Below are 20,445 nucleotides of genomic sequence, written 5' to 3' on the forward strand. Positions count from 1 at the left end.
GGTAGACAGGCCCTTTGACCTTTTAAAACCAAAATAGTTCTTCCTGGGACCAAGAAAAAGCTATACTCCAAGTCTTTAGGACCTTTCTATCAGGAGTTACCGTAGAGATGGGCAGACATACGGATTGGACTGCACACTCCAATATCAATAGGAGTTTTCCAAGAGGAACCTATATACCAAGTAACAAGTAGGTATCTTTTTATCAAGAATGATCTCAAATACAGATGGATGACACGATTTTGCCACGCCACTTTACCTGATTTCAACAACATTATAATTCTTTATTTAAACTGAAAGTATGCGAAAATGTTTACCGCTTGCTAGATGCTACAAAATATTGTATGCATTGTTCAACTTGAATTAATGACTGGATAGAACAGATTTTAGAGTTACAATATAATCTGATGTGGGATATACTAAAATATGTAATTTAATCATGACTTATCAATGTTACTGTATTGTTTTTTATCATGTACTGACAAGACCGTATGGTTGTATTATAGCATTATTCTTTTGATAAGGGATTTCTCATTCTCTTTCCTTAGAGCCGAGCTGATAGTGTAACTGACAGGTACTATGCATAGTTGCTGGTTGAATGGTAAAGTATACAATAACCTATTGATAAGACCAGTTTCTCTCAGAAGTACATCAAATTAAATATTCACTTATAGAGCCTATACATCAAATAATTCTTTTTTTCTGAATGACATAGGGCTTTTAATCTGAGTTTCTCCTACTTCTCAGAAGGCAATGCCATATTGCAGGGCAGTGCCGCTTTTAGCACTACTAGCGCCCTGGGCGAGATTTCTTCGGCGCCCCCTAACTGCAATTCAATTACATACGAAAAAAGGCAATGGCGCTCCTTTTCGTCCGGCGCCCCTGAGCGGTCGCCCAACCGCGCCCTACCCTAACGCCGCTCCTGTTGCAGGGTGAGTCGGACAAGTCGTAGCAGGTTGTTAAAGTTTGCTTATACTGGTCATACGTCTCCTGTTTTTTATTTCTTTGGCATTTCATACACGTAAGATCCTAAGCTGCAGCAAGCGTATTCTCATGCCCTATCAGATTCGGCAGCATAGCACGTGCGGTCTAGTGACTAGTGATCTTCTCCAGACCTGATGGCAGTCTTGCCACTTACGCCTGGCCTAGATTGCGATGGTGAGCAGGAAGTCAGTGGTGCTTGGCCTGGTCTCAGGCTCCAGGAGTTATGCAACAGCGGTCTTAACTGTAAAGAAATCAAATACCGTTTGAGGTTAAGTTGACGGATGTAACGTTCAGTACGTTTTCAAAGGTTGCGTGATGCAAGGCTTTACACGTGCATGAGTATTTCTGGTTAAAGCGAGTTATATTTCCGACGCCAATGTTGATTTTCCCTTGTTGTCACGACCAAGAAAATATTTCAAAAAATGTATATATGTATACGTTCATTGTAATTTACTTAGGGCATAGTCTTTTTGTGCCACAATTGATTTTGTCTTGATTAATATTTTCCCCGATCAAGAAAATATATACACATACACACGTCTAAGAAGCCTACTACGGTAAAAAAAAACAACTAAAATTGGATTTATAACAGTCTTTAAATGTATTGTAAAAGTTAGATACCGTAGTAGCTTTGTCTTTGATATCTGCAATATTCTACTGACCAAGCACTTCATATCGATATTTCCCAAAAACGTACAGTTAAAAGTATATTTTTTCTTAACACTTATAATCTTTATCTGGATAATCTGTTCTCGACAGCGGTTTCAGAAAAAGTATAAATAAGAAGTTTTGTTACTATCAAGCTACTTTTAGATTTTTTATGAACATTCCGTGGTAATACCGTTTTGATAATGTTAACAACAAACATAAAAACAATTAAAACAAGTAATAAGTTAGGCTAATAAGTACAAATATAAATGTAACAACAATCAAATGGAATATCTAAAAGAAACCAACAATAATCAATAATTTAACAAGATAACATTAGCGCGAATAATATGAAAAACATAACGATGCTGCTGCAGCAAAATAGTTATTGCAATGAAGTCGATATCAGAGTCTATAAGTGTAAACAAACTGATAATAATAGTTAAATTAATTAAATATATAGTTGTGCTGTCATGAGAGAATGTTTAAACACTTAACAAGCTCTTTCGATAATACAATATTTTATTATTAATAACATATGTTTGTTGTAATACAACTTTAGAGAACAAATGAGATTTTCGCAATTTTTGAGACCAGTCGAGCGTAACCCGGAGAGATTTTAGAAATATAAATAATGTATATGTTAATCAGGGATCCTAAGAATATCCTTTTACAATTTTATAAAATCGATCCAGTAGGTTTTACGTGATTGAGTAACACAAGGACAAACCGAGAGAGAGAGAGAGATCATTAGATTTTATACAGGGTGTCTTAAAAGCCCCTTTTATACACTTTTTTATGAATAGAGATGGAGTAATGTACTTTGGGGGATGTTTATATGACCGAATGAGGAGTTTTGTGACGTATGAAAATTTCTGACCCTACCCCCAAAATGCATAGGGTATTTCGGGGGTAGGTCAAAATGTTTATAGGAATCTCTAGCAAGTGACACCTCATTTTAAAGGGAAGAAATGCTACACATTATAAAAAGAAGAAATGCACAAACTAGAGGTCTCTAATGTTACTCTATAAAATTTGAAGGTTAATTAAAGCTTTAATGGTTCTATATAAACCCCACATTTTAAGTTACATTTAAAGTTATTGTAAGGCAGATAAATCATTCACTCACTAGTTATTTTGTGAAATTACGACACCAAATCATAAAACAAGTTATTAAAAGAATCAACAAACATCATTGGTTGTGTCAAAAATTTGCATAAATAAAAAACTCTTTCGTTGGCCGTATAAACATTCCCCAATGTAAATTGCTCCATTTGTATTAATTAAAAGTTAATAAGGGGGATGGACTTTTAAAACACCCGGTATAATAGTATAGACTGATTATTCATCTCTGTTCATTTTAATAGTCTGTAAATTTATTATCAGCTGTTCCTTGATTTGTTGTTACATTTAGTTTCTGTTGCTTAATAAAGCTGAATGTTAATAGTTTACTTGTGTGTCTAATAAATTGACATGAAGAATAAGGCAATAAGTATTAAAGAATTTATATTTAGCTATTTTAACGGATTTCGCTATTTATTTGCAAAACTCGGTTAAAAGTGCGTTTATTCGTTCAGTCAGGTAGTGCAATCGTTTTCGGTTTGGTTACTTATGTAATACTTTAAAAATTAATACATTAGTTACAGTTATTTAAGATACTTTTCCTGAAAATTTGAATTTTATTAATATGTAAAAAGTGACATATTTTATAATTATATATAGTTTATTTTAATTATGTAGTATATAAGTAGTATTGATTTTATTTTAATCATGCTTCATTAAGATTGTTTTCTTAAGTTATAAATATTCGAAAACGAAGTCATTCCTTGAAGTCATAATTATTCATATAGACCTACATGTTAATAAAATATTCGCATTCTTATATTCAGCCTTTGTTACAAAATTCCCAACGTGTTTTTTTTTACCTAAAATTAAATCATCGAGGATTGATGAACTTTTATTTTCCTCGTCTTCATGCAGGTTATCTGAAAATGGTACGGCTGATATTTTAAAAAACATAGCCAAATGAAAAACCTATTGCGCCACTTTAACACAAGATGTACTCATTTAGCTGTGGGCATGGAACGTGGATCTTCGTGCTGCAGGCTTGATGAGAGAACGTATTTCCGATGTCGCTCTTCAGAAGTCTCGAAACATATTCGGAGACTAAAAACACATTTTTAGTTAGGGCCACGTAACCTAAACAGTTGATATTGTCGGGTGTACTGATTATTAAATACTGACACAGTAAATCTTCCAAAAGCTGGTAGTAAAAGACTCGGAAAAATACTTCACTTTAGCCTAACTTGGTTCGGAGCTAACATCAGTTGAAAGCTAAGCTAAGTTTTGTTTGCTTGTCATGCAAACAGTTTAAAGAGGTTGTAGAGATGAATCTATGCTCGTGTATTCAGTGGAAGTATACTACAGTTTTGTTTACCCCAAAGGATGTGTAAGTCCACGCCGACACACGTGGAATACCGATCAAACTGAAACGACTGCGTATTTACAAACCCTAAGTGGTCTCAGCGCTCGTTTAGTTCTGGTCTGCCGAGGCGTGGCGGAGATGCCAGATGTTTGGTGAGCTTGCATAAACCTACCTATTGCTTGAGACTAAGCGTTTCAAAACCGTGCATAATACTATGTAAACAAACATTAAACTATTCGTGTCATAATAACGGTCTCTTCTACCAAATGGATAGTCACTGGTTACCAACTCTACATTAAACGTATACATAATGTTTTCTGTTTCAGACCCTTCGGAGAACCTGGTATCGCCAATCTTGACAACATTTAGTCTTGTACAAGACTTAATAAACTTGGCATAGTGGCTCATAATCTTTTGATCACTCCGATAACTAGCGAAATCAATGAGTCTGGTTTCATGGTAGGTTTCAAATGGGTTGCAAATATACTAAATCAAAGCACTTGCGTCAAAAGATTTGCATCGTTGTATATAAATTCTTTTAAAATGCGCAAGAATGCTTCACTGTAATCGTTTGTATCATTCCCTTGGGTTATTACATTGTTGCGAATTGAGAAGCACCATTTAGCTCTCCCCTCCCAATAGTGTTTTAAATTAACATACTCCTTTTTCGTGATTCTTAATTTCTAGTTGCAACTCATAAGATTACTTTTCTGCACTAACTGAAGTCGCATATAGTTATAACCTTTTGAACGCTTTTCATTGTAGTTTTCATATATCTTCTTTCGACAAATGGTGTTTGATATCCTACAGCTACTTCCAAACTGCTGGAAATACATGAAAAGTACACAAAAGCAGCTTAAAGTTTGGGAAAATATTTTGTAAACAGTTTCGTTCAGCAGAACTTCGTCAGTCATAATGGTTAATAGAGAACATTTATTGTCTGTGTTGTATTCAAGCGCTTGTTTAAACAAACTAAATGCTATGTGGTAGTTATCTTCGGTTTCTGATGGATGAGGTACACAGCCTGATGGCAAAGGTCCTAGTTAGTCAGCAGAAAAAACAAATGTAAGGATTGTGTTTGTTTGATCACATGATCCACCAGAGTCTACTAAAACCATGCAAATATTACCATGTTGAAATACTAGTTTCACGATTGGATTGCTACAGTTTTAGATTTGTAATCAATATTTACAAAAATCCTTTTTTTCTAGATGAAAGTTTTTGTTTTTACAGCTTTCAAAAACGTTTCTGGATCTCTGTCTACAAAACGGCGCTTCCTCCAACTGTGCATGAGAATAATTAGTCTTAAAGTTGGACTCACCTGAGCATTGGTTAAGTTTGTCAAAATTTCATTGTCATTATCGGATGATTTAATGATTGAAATTTCGTGATAGGATTTTGCACAACCTGGAGACATTCACACATAAAATGAGAGTTTAAAATGTTTACGGTTTCACTTAAACAACTTAAATAGCTGTAAGCTTCAGCAACATTGGCAGAATGGGTATGACAAACTTCACATTGATCACACACTTGAGACCTTCCTTGAGGTTTACATCATTTTTATAGTGTTTCGTTAACTCGTTTAAATTTAAACATAATACATTCCTAGCACTCCTTGTCTCTAAGTCTTTTACTAAGTTTCTTAATTGACGTCTTATTTTTACTGAAATGCTGACAAACGAAATATATCTGAACAACTGACTTTTAATATTTGAATACTTTTGTTTTGTTACCTAACTTGAATGGCTTTCATGTTAAAACTCATTAATAAATCTCCGATTTGACTCGGCCAAGCGAGCGCTGATGCCACTCTGGGTTTGTAAATACGCGACCCGGCTGTGTATTAATCTTTCTACCTCAACACTTCACTATAGTGATGCTTCCACTCAAGTTGTATATTTCACTGCTATGACAACAACTGTAAACATTAACAAGTGTATACTCTAATTAAACATGAAATCTAATATAATTAGTCGTGAATACTTCTAAAAGCAAACTCAAAATTTTAATTTTAAAAGCAAAACTAATTAGTCTATAATAATTCTGGGCTACGTCTGATGGAGGTTGCAATTGGAAGGGAAAATATAAAACGATACATTTTTCTCACATCATATTTTTCTTACCTTAATCCAATTATCCAACGGTCAGACACGTAAATAAATGTCATATCAGCATTTAAGGTTTTTGTCCTAACCATAGAGACTCTAAAAGTGGAGACTTTGTCTCTTTTCTAGTTATCTGATGACAATGTAGCTATTATTTATGTGTTTGATTGTCGATTTTACATTTATGAAAATAGAACAAATATAATGTGAGAAAAAAGTTATCATTTCGTATCTATACGAAGTACAAAGTTTGGGTACAAAATAACCCTTTCGATTCCCTCCCATTTCTAAAACTAACAGGGCTGACGATCGATTTGTTTCTTAGGAAAGTTCCTACATTGATTACAAAAACACCATTTTGTATGCTTATACAGTGCAAGTAATTGGCTATTGGATCCTACTCTCGGATCAAAAAGTATTCCCGAGTTTGAGCGTTAATTACAAACAAACCAGTAGATAAACAACTATGGGATTTGCAAAACCATAACTGGAGTCACGAATTTGCAAATTTAGTTGGTCTATTTCTGCGTTTAGACGTATAAAACAAATTTCTTACCAACAATGACTTTCAGTTTTGATGACGACAAGAACGAAAAGAGGTACCAGTTTAAGCGCATGTCAACCAAACTGCGACTGAAAATTCTTAAGTCGGGAACTTATGATCCGATCAAGACCAATATATTAAAGAAGGTAATGTACAACTTCACTGTGTTTGAGTACGGTATGTAATTTTATAATTTTCGAATTATATGAATTTTAAAAAATTAAATTACCATCTTAATTTTAATTCCTGGCCGGGCGGACCAACAAATTCGACATAGCTTACGTCAAAGAGCTCTTAGAACCTCCTTATTTTGAGCATGTAATTTTGTTAACCACTATTTAATACGTTTAATTTATAACACAAATTCAATTGAGAAAGTTTTGTTCACTTGAATCTTTTGTCGCAGAGGTATGCGCATTGCATAAGTAAACAATCTATTGCCTTTCCTTCTATACGAGCTAAGATAATATCAATTTGATGACAGGTTGGTCCGAAGCATCGAGTATACGTTTTGAGTTGCCTTGAGAGCAATTTCGTGGTCGCCCATGCTATCATCCTCGCTTTCTCGAGACACGTAACGCAGAAAGCAATTATCACAAACGCTACTCACTTTCATCCAATCCTGTCAACAATAGCTTCAATTTATTAATAACCTTGTCAAGTTTCTTCTATGAGAAATCAACTCTTAGGATGTAACTAGCTGATTAATAGCGCTAAGAATGGACTGAATACACAGCTTCGTTTTATGAGTAGCATCAGTATGTAATTATTTGTCAAATTGTAATATTTGCGATTGCCTACAAACATTTCCAGAATGATTTACAAAATATACTGTATATATCGTTTTTGTGTATCTAATGCGCTCTAAAATTTGAGAACATTGAAGCAGATGTTTAATGGCGTGTTTTCTAATCAGCAAATTAGACTTCGAGAGCCTATATTTACTTAGCCAACCACCCTTCGTTGTTGATACCAAAATGATTTCTAAATCAAATTAAAACAATAGAATGAGGAATTTCGTTAGAACTTTGAATTGGGTTACTTAAACTTACTGAGAAACTTCACTCGAAACTCGTGCGATATTTCACCGCCGGTGAGGAGAGCCATTTTTACTCAACAGCACAACAAAGATAAAATTACAGACTGGAACACTGTTCGCCGCACAATCTGAGAATACGAGCATAAACTCTGTTATTATGGAGGAATGCAATTACAAGGTGTTGACAATGTAAACCAAACCAATAAGTAGAAAAGAAATTAAATTAAGTATACGTCCAATGAACAGCTCGTTGTTTTTTTCCAGAATGAAACAAAGTAACTGATATTTTATTCCGTGCTGTAAGGCTTCTTTTCTAATGTTCTGAATAGTATGTCCACAGAAAAGATTTTAGGTTTGAGTTCCGGTGTAGATGCTACCTTTAGTAAGAGAGACCCTTTGAGGTTTTGTAAATCGTGAGTTTTGAACCAATAATTTTGTAGGTGTACTAATATCGTAAACGCCATTGGCAGGTTTGATTTGCTGTACGACTTGGAGAAGTTTTTACGGAACATGAGAAGGACTTGTTAGCTATGCGATGTAACCGATTGCTCACTGTCAGCCTTTTGTAAGACTTGATTTTTTCAAGCCTCGCATTCGTAGTCTCAGGACTATTTTGGTCATTTAAACCTTCACGAGTTTACTGTTCAGGTGTTATACATAGGTCAGTGACAGCATCAGTAGAGGTGAAGGTGTCTTACGTAAAGAAACTACAGATTCGTTGCAAGAAACACGGAGGTTCAAAGTTATAGAATAAAGTGTTGCTGGTCATCCGTGCACTCTGTTTAAATGACTGAAAGCTCTATCTTCAGATCGTTCCCATAAGCCTTCCAGTGTGCAGATAACAGCCGTGATGGAGAGTGAAAGCACCAGTGACAACCGCTGTTCCGTGGCCAACCCGAGAGCACGCCCGGGGGAAAGTCATCATGCGGATGTGACGCATCATATAGAGTCATCTGGGACTGGCAAGTCGGTCATATACTGGGGTATCAATCATGGGAACAATGTGCTCCTGGAGCCGGTCAGGATTCAGGATGTGAGAAGAGGTCTCTGAACATTCGGTTTTGATGGATGTGTAGTAGGGATTCTTCATGCCGTCGATTGTGGCGTAGTCTGAGTCAGTTTTCAACACGACACCATGGGGTATGGTTTTTTTTTCATTACCACCAAGAGGTAAACTGTATTGTATGAATATCCTATGAAACTTTAATTCTTCTGAATTGATCTTAATTCTCTGCACAGTAAAGTTATGGATTTATAATTCCATCCATTCCTTGTATCTATCAGCATGCTTGCTCGGCATCACTTACCAGTTCATATCCTAGACATTTATTGACATTCGCGTAGTAATTTCCGGTATTACAGTATGATGAATATTATGACTTTCATTCACAATTTGGAGAGTTTAAATATATGTAATATATAAATTTAAGTTTCCCAAAATCCGGATGTATCAAAAGGCCCCCTTTCACTTTTAAACGGTTGAGTATGCTTAATTCTTCTTTGGGAGTTCATAGTACTAATATATTTTTGATCGGATTTAAATATAAACCCTCAATTCCTAAAGTTGGGAACTAAAAAAGTGAAGGTGGGGTAACCAATTGAGTGATACCTCAAAGTAAAGGTATTGGCCAGCAAAATAAAGAAAACCAATTTCTGATTGCACTGGCTAAGATTGAACAAAGGCAATATTTTAACATCGCTGACTACTGTTTGGGACTGAGTCAACCTAAAATCTCAACTTCTCATTCTTTTAAGAATACGAGATATAAATTAAGGGACCATGAGAGTCAGTGTTGAAAACCTGTTTATTTCCCTAGAAACAGGCATTTTTATTGAAATGTACACGTTTTTACTAGTTCTACATTGTGTGACACTTCATTTTTGTAAAAAGGAGAAAAAGGTTTTTTGCATCATAACGTTCAATATAATTTTTAATTTTACCTTCAAGTTTCATCTGCCTGAATGGCATTGCCACTGTGAACACTGCCATACTAAAGACAGTTAACACACGATATCGGAATGCCTTATACAATGTATAGTATACATATACCAGGATAATTTAGGTTAATATATTGCCATATACGATTAAAATTGTTTCCATTTTCATAGGTATAATTGTTAGAAATTGGTTTTCTTTATATCATCTGGTTTGTGACCATGATTTGTTTTGTTTAATTTATACTTTTAAATTGAGGTAGGGCCTATTGCATCCCCAATTTTGAGACATGGGAGGGAGGGGATAATTTTGAAATTTATGAAAATGTCGTATGAGTATATTATCGAATATTAGTAAAGGAAATTTGGCAATTCCCAACCATACCATTAAGGAGCTTATGATGAGAATGTCGGAGTGTTATTAGACTCTTCGTTGTTCTTAAAGTGTCATGTCAACTGTCTTTGTACAAAAACTGCCAGACTTTTGTGTCTGTTGTACTAAATCAGGACTATCCCTTTACTTTCCCTTTACAGTTCAATAGTCCGTCAGTTACTTAAATATGCTTCAGTGAAATGAACCGTAACAAGTTTATATCAGCCTGCGATTAAAAAGAATTCAATGGAGACTTGTGAGACTCGTGACCTTCAACATCTTTCCCCCTCTGGCGTATTTCTTTAAATACCGTAACCCATTGTTATTTTCATGTTTCATTTTCATTAATTGTTGTTTTTCATGTAAACAGTTAATTAGTATATAAGAGAACTGCTGATATCTTTAATAATTTACTTTTTTAATAAAATTATATAATACTTTTGTCAAGAGAAATTTGTTAAGATTATGAAATTTTATTGTACATAGTGTTAAGCACATTTTTATATATTTTATTGGCTGAGCGTTAGTGACGCCTACCACTCGAGGGACTGGAATAATTGCATCCCTGTCTATCCGTTCACACGACATTACGAAAATGAACTGACCTATATAATTGAAAATTTTGCATTTTTTTAGTTCAATGGTGGTGCATATCACTCTATGGGGCTTGAAGAAGCGCTTTACATTGGTTTTTATGGATTAATCATGATGGCAACGATAAAATAGCAGAATAGATACATTTGTAGACAAACTGAGTACAATCAACTGAGATTTTTAACATGTTCGCAGTTCACAAACACCTTTATTAAAAACATGTATATTAGTTTTAAACATATATTCACAGGCACCACAGACCGGGTCGTGTGGAACTCAATACCATTTAGTTCTTTTTATATTTAATTTACAATGACAGTCGATACTCGGTAATTTTATATATTAAGCAAATATAAAATTACTATGTCCAAAACTATCATTTAACAGAATTAAATATACATTATGTTAAAATAATATCAAATCAGAACAATATTTGTAATTATTCAAATTCTGGCTAAATTCTTAATACGGAACTTTAATCATAATAATCATAATAACATACAGCTAGCAACATACTAAATCAAAGAATCAATGGGTTCAACTATGTTATCTCTATACGTAATACATTACATAATTTGTACTTATTAAAATACAGTACATTTTCCTTTTAAAATAATGTTGAAAATGTAAAGTGAACAGCGATATAAATGCGTTCGATAAATAATGTGCCTAGTCTCTTAATCTCGGGCAAACATTGCTTTTACAATCATTGTAAAGCCGAATATCAGAAATACAATATTTACCACACAAATAATTGCATGACCAATATGAAATTAATAAAAAGCGGTTTTAAAACTATTTTAAAGTTAATTCAAATTCTTAAATATTCTAGAGTAACCAAAACATGGTAAAAGTGAAAAACAGCGGAATTAAACAATAACAATATATTAAAAAACAAATTTAGTACATGCATATTTATATAAAAATAAATGTTCTACTATATGTGCCTCGGTTTGGTTTGTTTCGTGAGACATTTTAACATATGTACACTAATTACTCCAACACATACGCCATCGTTTGATGACTTGGCAGCTAGAGTTTTAGTATTAAATTGAAATATTGCCATTAGTTGCAAGATCTAGACGAAGATTGTCGGTAGACTTTAAATTTTGTATGAATCTCTATTTCTACAAAGAGAAAGAATGGGTTATATGGTGATATTATCCAACCATGGAATGTGAACATATATAAGATAACATTTAACCAATCTGAATACAATCATATGAAATTTAAACACGTGGTAGAGTAACATACGTAGCCTGTCAGAATGGAATGAGCTATAATAAACTTGACATTTGACACGCACTCTCAGCGAGATGTGTAGAGCGAACGTGGTGTGGCGTACACCTGCCTTGTATTTGGTATCTCTTTAATATCGAATATTTTTGTAATTTTATTATTGGAGGATGTTTTAAAAATAACTCTGGCGTTGAATGAATAAATAAAATAAAACGATTATATTTTACAAAATGGCCCTGCCCTAGACAGAGAGAAGGGCATCGACCTTATTAGTATTGTTAGAGCATTTTGCTATTCGCCTGTTGTCGGTCGGAATTCAACATTTACTGGACTTTCATTTACTTCACATAGAAGTGTACGTCATCCTCATGGTACCATTATTTGTGGCACTATATCAAACCGTTAAAGTTATTATAGTTGTAGGGCTTCTTCTATCCGTTTAACATATTTACAATCTGGAAGGATACAACTGATCACGTTAACAGAATGCAGTTAGTACTGCGATAATCAAAATATGAACGTTAATAACTTATCGGAATCTTAAATCTATATTTGTTAAAATCGTGAATGAAGAAATTCTAAAATTTCACTGACAAATACAAGTAAATATAATGTACAAGAAGTGTTTTTAAATATGAATAACGATTCGTACTTTGACAATTCAACATGTATGTAATAGCCTCAGTTCCAGATCCATATTTCACAGTGGTGTTTTATTTAATTAGATTTACATTATTCTCCTTCTTAATGTCAAAATATCATGCCTCGTTCTTGATACTAAAGATAAAAAAACTGTACGTTCTAGCTGACCAAAGCTGAGACATTTGTTAGAAAAGAAATTTGTAAATCGTTGGGCGGATTTACTTGGGATTGTGTGGGTGGGAGGGAAGGTTTCACTCTGAAAGGTAGCGGTAAGTTTTTAAACCTACCTCAAAGCCGTCTTTAGTAAAGCGTAACAAACTCGATACGAGTGTAGACTTATAAATGAGCACAATAGTTATCACTTTTAAGAGGGTGGTTCTCTAGTTTATGAATCGCACGTAGATGAAGACTCCTGCCTCATTTTGACTAAACTTTTGTATTACTGAAATTGTTGTAGTGTCTGCCTCTTGAGCTTTATTGTTTGCTATATATTGTTGAAAAATGGTCGAACCGTTGATAAATAAATACATAGTCTACAGTTATGAGTAGAATTCATAGTATAAACATTTCATTCATTAGAAGGGGAAGAAGTTACATAATACGAAAATCAGTAATTACATGTTACCTATAATGATATAATCTTTCCTGTACCTAAAATTTTCACTTTTCGATAATCCAAACATTGTAGTCAGTACAGCCCAAAAATTCAAAATATAACCACTGTTATTGAAAGAATTAAAATATTTTACATATATAATTTTATACGGTATCTAAGCTAAACAGTTTTATTTTCAGGATTAGAAAATTTCTCCGTCATTAGGTCATTATAGGACCCAAAATGCAAAAAAAACCCTAAACAATTTGAAAAGTTTATTAATTGAATGAATTGAGGGCTGATGTGGTTTGTCAGATGCCAACTTGGTTTCTGTTAACTGGAGGCCTATGTCGTTTATCTGCCAGTCATAGTCATGTATTTTTTTGAGTGTTGGGTTTCAAATGTGATACACCACCTGGACTCCGAGCGAACTGTGAACAGGACTGTCTGACATGAAAGCAAACCCTGCATGAGGTCGAGCACTGATGTAGGTTAAACGACATGGTGATTAACACAACAAATGTAACTTCATCTCTTTTTATATAGGGAAGAACAAAATCTGCTTCAACTACCAGTTTGGGAATTCGCTGCTGGTAAGAGTAAGGGTGGTTGGAGACTTGGGCGTGACAATGTCAGAGGATTTATCCTTTAATGTCCATATAAATCACACTTGTAGTAGAGCTAATAGAATGCTGGGTCTTATGATTCGTTCTCGAAGGTGATTAATAGTTCAATGGTATTGAATTCTATCTACTGCGCATTGGCAAGACAGTTGCTTGAATTTGCATCGGTAGTCTGGTGAACCTATCATGAGACCTCGGTGATGATCTGAAAAGAATTCAAGACAGATTTGCAAGAATGGTGGGAATTCGGCCGAGTGTGTCCTACCGCGACGTAGGGGTGAGTGAGCTGGGTGAAACTTTGGGTGAAGTGTCTACTCGAGATATGGCACAATTTTTACGGTCTGCCTGGGCTCTATAAAATGATGGATATCCCTGCATTTCTCCAACTCGTCTCCTTCAGAACATCAAGAGGCACTTGGTCACATAAACTCTTTGGAAGGAGGCGTCATTCTACTTCTTACCAGGCAAACTCTACGACAACCATGGTCCAGAGACTGGGTAATTTGGTCTGCAGACATAAAGATTTCTTCTATGGCAGCCACGACGCGATTCGTAGAATCGTCATCGAGATTTTCTCTAGACCTGTGTATTGAAGTTGTAAAATGGTTGATCCGTGTTGGAAAAAATAAAATACACAGTAAAGTTATTTTTTTATTCCATCATAAAAATCTATTAAACTGATTTTTGTATCGTTGGAGAGTGTTTTCTATCTTGGCATGTTTCCTATCCATGCCATGTTTCCTATCCTGTTCCTATCATGCTCCTATGTCAATAAATTTAACATCAAATTGATGAAATGGTCACTATTTTGAAACTGAGAGTGATATCTTTATACAAGATTTTCTCACATGGACTTAAAAGTGTACCAAAGAAGATGACTAAGAACTGTTCCGATTACGAATCTGATCTAGCACCGACGAGGATATAATTGTATTGGTAAAATCCATACTAACAACTATAAATAGGATTGTGCTATAAACTACATATTGTATTAAGCTCCCTAGTATGTATTAACCTACAAATCATGTGTTGAAGTATGATTTAACTTAGTAATATGTGGAAATGGTTTAAAAGTTAGAATTAATAGACTAAAGGTTCACTAAAATAGAACTTCTAAAATCTGTACATATAGGGCTATTGAGATGCAAAATAAAATATGAATATCTATACAATGGATTAATACCACATGCTATAGATATTTCTATTACCACCGACTATACACATTTATATATAGAAATATCTATAATCTGTGGTAATACGTACCGCACGCATGCATGGCCTAGCGGCTGAAACACTCAGACAAAGCGGCGGCGCGGCGTCACAGTGGAACAACGGAAAGTGGGGCAGGAAGACCGCCGGAAACTGTGAGATGGACCGGAACACAGGAAACGAACCGTTACTTCTGCCACGAGTCACGGTCTCTACCCGCCGCTTATAGTCTAAACACAGAGATCAAAACTTGTGTTCTTTGTCGAGACATTTCAATGATGGGTTCAGCTCTTATTCTCAACGGATAAGTTTCTTATAATAAAGAGCCACTTTCCGTTATAAATAATAAGGAATGGAATAGAATATCAGTTAAACAATATGACTACCTAGTAATTATTATTCATGAAAGATAATATTAGTAATTTAAACGTGCGAAGGTAATCCATCAAGTGAGTAGGCAAAGACTCAACAAATAATACAATTAATTATTATCCTACACTGAGTGTTTGTAGATAATTAAGCTTTACTGTGAGAACTAACTGCCAAGGGCTATGTTTTGTGTAATTAATTCAATGGATAGCATGTTTTCTGGTATCGGATAATGCACCCTTCCATCTCCACAAAAAATGGTAGAAGAAGGGGTGAAATAACTACATCTCTGGACCCTTCGATGAAATGTCTACGCCATCAATATTAATGAACCGCACTTTTAAACTTGTTAATAGCTTATGGGGTCTATATTTATGATGCTGTTACAACATTATAATTAGCATTATATAGGATTATGATTTAGAGGATTCATAATCCTCATAAGAGGTACAATTAAAAGGAATTAGACGACATTGCAGACAAATGTAGATACACGTAGCTAAAGATTACCGATTTCTTTATATTACCGATAAAGAAGGTTGATATGATATACTATAAAGTAAAAGACGTACTAAAAGTATTTGCAGCCCCAAGAGAGCTTGGTGGCTTCTAGAATGCTTTTGGAGATTCTCTTTGCTGCTGATAGTATAATACGGGATAGTTCAAACCTAATGCCCTCAATCACACACATGATGGTTTATGAAGCCTTCACACGTTATACTCTATGATCAAAGGTAAAAGTCGCATGTCCTCAGATGGAGTTAACGCGGAGAACGTATGTTTGAAATTAACAGAATATTACAGTGTAGCCTAATTCAGTAATACTTGAGTACTAAATAATTACAGAGGTTTTTGTGCAAAATTTGAATTTGTTTATAGTTTATTCTCTTTTTAAACGATAAACGCTTTGGGAAGGGCATTTTATTGCGATTAATTTCAGAATCGCGAAAGGGCCTCAGTAGAAATTATATAGACCTACATGTTTGTCACAGTTCGTACCATTTTCCACATACTATAAGTATACATACATATATATATATATATATATATATATATATATATATATATATATATATATATATATATAATTTCAATAAACATTGAATCGCAAAAAGTACTTGCTCCGCCGGGACTCGAACCCGGATCTCTCACTTGCCGGGTGAATGTGCTACCATTACACCACAGAGACTCAATATATCAAGTACGTGCAAATATATAAATATATAACATTAAAGCATCCCTTAATTTTTGAATGTTAGGAATTTTATCTAAAACTTTTATTTTATATACACAGTTGGTATCAATCGAAAGCTCTTATAGTTATAGACGCACCTTTTGTGAATATGACATACATTCGTCTGCCCCACGAGATTCCAAACTTCCAATGTTAATTTTTTTTCTAAATGCCTTACGACTGGTTTGGTATTACACCATGAAGTCATTTTTTTACTTCTTGCACTACAAAGCTTTTGCGCCGTTTTCCTCTGTGGTTTAGTTTTAATCTTATGGGAGTGTTTTTATTTAGTTTAAATCAGCTGATTACTGAATCGCACGTGCTGCTTATGATATAATTAATTAGTTTAGTAGCGAGCTTATTTGTACGCGAGATAATTAGATAAAATTACTGTAAGTCATCACTTTCAGGGTCTATATATGGTTAGCTGGCGCTGATGTAACATTTATAAACGTGTCTGACTATTGGTTTTAAGCTAGGAAAATATAATCTGTGTAAATATTATCGTTTCACATTTATAACCGTTTCTACCTGAACCAAAACTAGCGCGGTTGACGATCGATTATTTCCTAAGGTAAATTTCTCTATCGGTGTCAGGAACAACCCGGTTGTGTGCTTATATTGTATTGTGGAGCATGGCTCTCGCCTCCTGGACGATATGCAGTTATTCCCTATTTCATGTTTTATTTATCGTGTACATGTTAATGAATATAATATGATACAGTATTGTTTTAAAATCTACCATTGATTCGTAATTAAGTATATTAAAATCGTGAATGGTCATAAACAATTACGAATAAATATTTTAACAAAAAGGTAATCAGTATTTCTGAACTCTTCAGTAAAATAACCAAGATATTCATTTGCCATTTAACCCGTGTACCCACTATTTTAACTTATAACAGCTTTTAACCTTTGATAAATCGTAACTCACTCTTATAATTGGCTGTTCTTCTTTCTTTCCTTTTTACGCTTCACCAATTCCAGAATTGAACAATCGTAGGAATAGGCATTTGAGCGCCCGTGATTTTGCTTTTGGATGGATAATTTGGACTCGATTTACTTCCGGTTCGGCTTGGATGATTTTTTATTAACGTCTGGCAACTGAATAGATGAACCACGATTTATAAAGAACCTCGGAGGATATCCATTTAGCAATCAAGGGTCGACAGAATAATGATGATATAACCATTATAGTAGGTTTGCTTTAACCAGGCTCGTGTGGTAGCCTATCGCACTCTAGTTACAATGGTCTGTTACGGGCATGTAGTCAGTGCAGAGATGAACACACGAACGCGCAGGCGCACACACGCACCACACACTCGTTGCCTCAGGCCCTGTTAGACAACTTTCTATTGTAAACTTCCTTCCACCTATTCTTCTCGGTTTTTTCCAGAGACGAGATGCGGTGCAGCCGGGTGGACCATTGGATATGACGTAATCTTTCCAAATCCGGAATTACAATGTAAATGTTCTCTGCATATCAAGTAGCTTTCATAAACTACACTAATATCAGGATCACAAGGCATGGTGACTCACTGAAGTCGAAAATGATTCCTTTATCTAATAACAAGAACCTATAGACAAAGGACATAACCCTATAAACATTGGCGCTCATAAACTTATATCAAGTAGCTTTCATATACCACCATAATGTTAGGATCAGAAGGCATGATGACTCTCTGCAGTCGCATTCCATTGTCCAATAACAGTGTTCCTGAACCTATATCAAGCAATGTTGTCTGTTCGATTATGAACACCATCGTTCGGTTAAACAATTTAAAAATCAATTTGCTCCCATAAAGAATATTTAGACGCCAATTACGGACATATATAAGTATCTAATTCAAGTCGCATATAAGTCAAGGAGAATTTTGGTATAACTAGTTATTGGCATTACTTTCAACAAAATAAGCTGCTTGCTTCAACACGTTGCGGTGTACAGATGGTCGGAGATGTAGATGATTAGCGGTAAAATGCAAGTTATATGTTGGCTCTAATATTTCTGGGGAGAAAACGGAGCCAGTTTCCTATTGGCTCCTAGCGCTGTTGCATTTAACCGGCTTAAGCGCTTATCCCAGTTAGCAGCATACCGAAACCATAGAATAACGAAAAGTCGTTTAGGTAGACTACAGATAGAAACTAACATTTTTATCAATTGATATAAGCATATACTTTGTTCTGTCATTGTTTAATCAACTGTTACTTAATATCAAAGCAAAATTTTGTTGATTGTAAATAACTAGAAATAGCAATAAATAACAATAAATAGAAAGTTGCCACAGTATAAGCACTTTAAAAATGTCCAATAGTATTGGAAACGACAGTGAGATTATTATATTTATAAAAAATAGTTTATTGAAATATATAAGAGTACTAAGTAAATATTGTGTAGTCTCGATGCTAGTGTTGATCAAATGCTTCTTACGCATCCAATATCTAGCATTCCAAATACCAAAGGGGAAAAGGTAAATGTTGATTTTATGTACATTTTTAATTTAAGGACGCTTGGGGTGGGTGGTATTGGAAAAATATCAGAATCTGTTTTCAATCTCAAACTTCACCCCTTTGCACCTACATTTGCAAGGTTGCGTGCTATTCAAGGGATGTTCAGGCAGCGAACGCCAGGATATGCGGAAAGGCCAATTCCAATACTCTCTAGCTACTGGCATAACCAGAGCTTTTTAATTTGATGGCTCAGAAACTATCAATTCACATTTTTAGGGGAGAGGGAATTGATCAATCGTGATTTATTAAAGGTTCAGGGTGAAGAAAATTTTAAAGTACGTATTAATTTTAACATGCTTGGATCTTTACCGGATAAAAACGATAATTAGTTTTGAATATAGTTGGGTGTTTGCATTGTTGTACGGTAGTGCTCACGTCAACTGAGCTGGAATTTAGGTACTATCTCGAGGGATGTGTTTCTTATTTTCGTCAGAGGTGGCGCCACCCCGCACTTCTGGCCAGGAGCATTTCCGACCGGGACTCTCCCGTGCTCACATCACTTTAGATGATTTGGTACGGAAAATATCGATCACAAATGTCCTCGACACTACCCTGCACAACACTAGAGAGTGTGATAACAAATACATTTACTTTACCTGATCCTATATAATGGCAGTAGTTTCTGGTTATAAAGTATTTAGAATATAACTGTATGAAAATTCCTAAGTTTAGCCTAACACATTCGGTATGACAACCAAGCAGACAATAAATAATTATAAATTTAAATGTAGGTTTAATTTTATATCTAAAGATTTCTTTGCTATTCATGAAGAGTGTTATGATAAAAATAGATAGCTAATTAATTAAATGTAAAAATCTTGATTGCGACTGCCATGTAATTAATGGCTTCCAAGTAGCACGATTCTATCTACGAGAGAGACCGTCCTCGGCGTCGCCGTTCAGCCGATTGGAGTTTAGTTCAGCTGGACAGAAGCAATCAACGGACCTTCAATACTCTTAAAGCAATATGTAATTTTTTATTTGAGTTATGGAATTATTCTATTATTTTTCAGAGGTTAGGGGGGGGGGTCGTATCCGGATCTCTCTTTTGAATACTTCGCTGTCTCTAGTAGTTAATCACCCTCAAATCCGATCTTCCAGTAGCTCGACAATAAAATTACACCACAAGTTCCAGTCATGATATTCCTGGTATTTGCATAAGCATACTCATCTAGTCAGTAAACCCGACCCCAATTAATTTGTTAGAATTCATAATTATAGCCCATTTCCTCAATTTTGGGTCATATTCACCATATCATTTCAAAGTTTTTCAATGAAAGATTTATGTTGAATAAAGGATGATTCATAATATTTTGTTACGTTCTAGTCAAAAGCTTAAGGATTAAACCTTACAATGAACGTCAACAACCATGTGTAAA

General features: G+C 34.7%; 1 protein-coding gene across 1 annotated transcript in view; it reads right to left on the minus strand.

The window, feature by feature from the left end:
- LOC124368929 overlaps positions 1-20,445 on the minus strand; it is a 118,036-nt gene that overhangs the window by 30,533 nt on the left and 67,058 nt on the right.

Source organism: Homalodisca vitripennis, chromosome 1, assembly GCF_021130785.1.
Source record: "Homalodisca vitripennis isolate AUS2020 chromosome 1, UT_GWSS_2.1, whole genome shotgun sequence".
In the NCBI taxonomy this organism is placed as follows: Eukaryota; Metazoa; Arthropoda; class Insecta; order Hemiptera; family Cicadellidae; genus Homalodisca; species Homalodisca vitripennis.